The following is a 4,123-nucleotide window of genomic DNA, read 5'->3' as shown; positions in this document are numbered from 1 at the left end:
GGTTTAGGGTTAGGGTTAGGTTTATGGTTAGGGAACAGGGACGGTTTAAGGTACAGGTTAGGGTACGACAACAGTTTAGTGTTAGCGTACGTGTTATGGTACGGGTTAGTGTTAGTGTTCGGGTTAGGATTATGGTACAGGTTAGTTTAAGGCTTCGGGTAAGGGTAAGGGTTAGGGTTTGTGTTAGGGTTAGGGTTAGGGTTAGGGTTAGTGTTAGGGTTAGGGCTAGGGAACGGGTACGGTTTAGCGTACAGGTTTGGTTCCAACAACGGTTCAGTGTTAGCGTACGTGTTAGGGTATGGGTTAGTGTTAGTGTCCGGGATAGGATTAGGGTTCAGTTTAGGGTAAGGCTTCGGGTAAGGTTTAGGGTTATGGTTAGGGTTACGGAACGGGTACGGTTTAGGGTACAGTTTAGGGTACGACAACTGTTTAGGGTTAGCGTACGTGTTATTGTACGGCTTAGTGTTAGTGTAAAGGTTAGGATTAGGGTATGGGTTAGGTTAATGCTTCGGGTAAGTGTTAGGTTTAGGGTTAGCGCTAGGGAATGGGTATGGTTTAGGGTACAGGTTAGGGTATGCAACAGTTTAGGGTTAGCGTACATGTTAGGGTACGGGTTAGTGTTAGTGTCTGGGTTAGGATGAGAGTACGTGTTTGGGTAAGGCTTCGGGTAAGGGTTAGGGTTAGGGAACGAGTACATTTTAGGGTACACGTTAGTGTACGACAACGAGTTAGGGTTAATGTACGTGTTAGCGTAAGGGTTAGTATTAGTGTATGGGTTAGCATTAGGGTACCGGTTAGGGTAAGAGTTAGTGTAAGGTTAACGTTTAGTGTTAGGGTTAGGGTTAGGATTAGCGTTAGGGTTAGCTTACAGGTACCGTTTAGGGTACAGGTTATGGTACAACCATGAGTTAGGGTTAGGGTACGTTACTGTATGTGTTAGTGTTAATGTACGTGTTAGGGTAAGGGTTAGGTTTAGGGTTATGGTTAGTTTTAGTGAATGGGTTCATTTAGGTTACAGGTTAGGGCACAATAGCGAATTGTGGTTAGGGTACGTGATAGGGTACGGGTTAGTGTTAGTGTATGGGTTAGGATTAGGATACGTGTTAGGGTAAGGCTTAGGGTAAGTGTTACAGTTTGGGTTAGGGTTAGGGAATGGGTACGGTTTAGGTTACAGGTTAGGGTTCGACAACGGGTTAGGGTTAGGGTACGTGTTAGGGAAAGGTTTAGTGTTAATGTATGGGTTAACTTTAGCATACGGGTTAGTATTAGGTTACGGGTTAGTGTAAGTATTTCAGTAAGGGTTAGGGTTAGGGAACGGGTACAGTTTAGGGTACACAAACAGGTTAGTTTTAGGGTACGTGTTAGGGTATGGGTTAGTGTTATTGTCTGGGCTAGGATTAGCATAAGGGTTAGGGTAAGGTTTAGGGTAAGGGTTAGGTTTTGTGTTAGGGTATGGCTATGGTTTAGGGTACAGGTTAGGGTACGACAAAGGGTTAGGTTTAGGGTTCATATAGGGTCCTGGTTAGTGTTAGTGTATGGGTTAGGATTAGGGTACACTTTAGGGTAAGGCTTAGGGTAAGGTGTAGGGTTTGGGTTAAGTTTAGGATTAGGGTACGGGTACAGTTTAGGGTACAGGTTATTGTACAACAATGGGTTAGATTTAGGGTACGTGTTAGGGTACGGGTTATAGTTAGTGTACAGTTTAGGATTATTGTATGGGTTTGGTAAGGCTTAGGGTAAGGGTTAGTGTTACAGTTAGGGTTAGGTATAGGTTAGGGATCGGGTACAGTTTATGGTATATTTTAGGGTATGACAACGCTTTAGGGTTAGGGTATGTGTTAGGGTATGGTTTAGTGTTAGCATACAGGTTAGGATTAGGGTACGGTTTAGTGTAAGGCTTAGGGTAAGTGTTAGGGTTAGAGTTAGGGTTATAGTTAGGGAACGGTTTAGCATACATTTTAGGGTACGACAATGGTTTAGGGTTAGGGTACGTGTTAGGGTATGGGTTAGTGTTAATGTATGGTTTAGGATTAGGTTACGGGTTACGGTAAGGCTTAGGGTAAGGGTTAGGGTTAGGGTTACAATTAGGGATCAGGTACGATTTAGGGTACAGGTTAGGGTACGACAAAATGTTAGGGTACATGTTAGGGTCCGGGTTATTGTTAGTGTATGGGTTCGGATTAGGGTACAGTTTAGTGTAAGGCTTAGGGTTAGAGTTAGGGTTATGGTTAGGGATATGGAACGGGTACAGTTTAGGGAACAGATTAGGGTATGAAAACGTGTTAGAGTTAGGGTACTTGTTAGGGTAAGGCTTAGAGTAAGGATTAGGGTTAGGGTTAGGTTTAGGGTTAGGGAAAATATATGGTTTAGGATACAGGTTAGGGTACGACAATGGTTTCGGTTTAGGGTACAGGTTAATGTTAGTGTACAGGTTAGGATTAGGGTACGGGTTAGGGTAAGGCTTAGGGTAAGGTTAAGTGTTAAGGTTAGGGTTAGGATTAGGGTTAGGTTTAGCATACAGGTACGGTTTAGGGTACCAGTTATGGTATGACAACGAGTTAGGGTTAGGGTACCTTTTAGGGTACGGGTTAGTGTTAATGTACAGGTTAGGTTACGGGTTAGAGTAAGGGTTAGTGTTAGGATTACGGTAGGGTTAGGGAACGGGTACGTTTTAGTTTACAGGTTGGGGTACCACAACGGATTGTGGTTAGGATACGGGTTTGGGTATGGTTTTGTGTTAGTGTACGGGTTAGTTTTAGGGTATGGGTTATGGTTAGGCTTAGGGTAAGGGTTAGGTTTAGGGATTGGGAATGGGTACGGTTTAGGGTACAGGTTAGGGTACGACAATGGGTTAGGATTACGGTTCATGTTAGGTTATGGGTTAGTGTTAATGTACGGGTTAGGATAAGGGTACGTGTTAGGCTAAGGCTTAGGGTAAGGGTTAGGGTTAGGGATTGGATTAGGGAACATGTATGGTTTAGGGTACAGTTTAGTGTATGGTAACGGGTTAGGTTTAGGGTACGTGTTAGCATATGGGTTAGTGTTAGTGTACGGGTTAGGATTAGGGAATGGTTTATGGTACAGGATAGGGTTAGGATTAGTGGTACGGTACAGTTTAGGTTTAGGGTACAGTTTAGGGTATGGCTAGAGTTTAGGGTTAGTGTCCACGTTCGTGTATGGTGTAGTGTTAGGGTATGGGTTAGGATTAGGGTACAGGTTAGAGTATGGTTTAGAGTTAAGTTTAGCATTACGGTACGGGTTAGGTTTAGGGTACATTTTGTGGTATGGTTACGGTTTAAGGTTAGAGTATGGGTTAGTGTACCGGTTAGTGTTAGGGTACGGGTTAGGATTAGGGTATGGGTTAGAGTACAGTTTATGGTTAGGGTTAGGGTACAGGAGAGGGTTAGGGTACAGTTTAGGTTATGGCTACGTGTTAGGGTTAGGGTATGTCTTACTGTATGGGTTAGTGTTAGTGTACGGCTTAGGGTTAGTGTACTTGTTAAGGTAACAGGGTTGGGTTAGGGTTATGGAACAGGTACTGTTTAGGCTACTGGTTAGGGTACGGTTATGGGTTAGGTTTAGAGTACAGGATAGGGTTAGGGTATGGGTTACAGTTAGCGTTTTGGTTAAGCTTAGTGTATGGGTTAGGAATAGGGTTAGTGTTAGGGTACGCTTTAGGGTTAGGGTATTTATTAATCCTCTCCCACTCTCCAGATATCACTTAGCACGTTTCCCTAGGTACCAGGTTGGGGAACGTAGAAATGCTGCCGACCTCTGGCCAATACCTGCAACAGCACCTTTGAAACCTGTGCTAATGGTCACTTCATATGCACAAGTACTGCATGGTTGTAAATGAAACCTGCCCTCAAAATATCTTCATGCAGGTAAAGGCCAAAAACTTTCAAAATGTGGCACATATTTCAAGAAAACAATTTGAAGAAGTAAGCTGTAATAGCAGTTTGAAAAATAAAAGGACATGCCTGAAAGCTCAATTTCAAAGGACTATGAGACATATGCAAATCCAACCACAATGAGGTATCAGCTCACACCACTCAGAATTACTATCAGCAAAGAAACTACAAACGATCAGTGCTGAAGAGGTTGTGTAGAAATGCATATCTTC

At 43.3% G+C, this 4,123-nt stretch overlaps 2 long non-coding RNA genes across 2 annotated transcripts; both read left to right on the top strand.

The window, feature by feature from the left end:
* Positions 1-270: 270 nt before the first annotated feature.
* On the top strand, positions 271-3,582 carry LOC113617052 (uncharacterized). Its single transcript, XR_003431485.1, has 4 exons — positions 271-775; positions 2,432-2,472; positions 2,533-2,539; positions 3,536-3,582. It is a non-coding gene; the product is annotated as an uncharacterized LOC113617052 (long non-coding RNA).
* Positions 1,461-2,118, top strand: LOC113617053 (uncharacterized). The gene is made up of 3 exons (XR_003431486.1): positions 1,461-1,497; positions 1,999-2,065; positions 2,096-2,118. It is a non-coding gene; the product is annotated as an uncharacterized LOC113617053 (long non-coding RNA).
* Positions 3,583-4,123: the final 541 nt, after the last annotated feature.

Source organism: Aethalodelphis obliquidens, unplaced genomic scaffold (genome assembly GCF_003676395.1).
Source record: "Aethalodelphis obliquidens isolate GAN/ISIS:26980383/991018 unplaced genomic scaffold, ASM367639v1 scaffold1489, whole genome shotgun sequence".
NCBI classification, from domain to species: domain Eukaryota; kingdom Metazoa; phylum Chordata; class Mammalia; order Artiodactyla; family Delphinidae; genus Aethalodelphis; species Aethalodelphis obliquidens.
The sequence above is the reverse complement of the archived record's forward strand: the minus strand, read 5'-3'. Positions and strand labels throughout refer to the sequence as shown.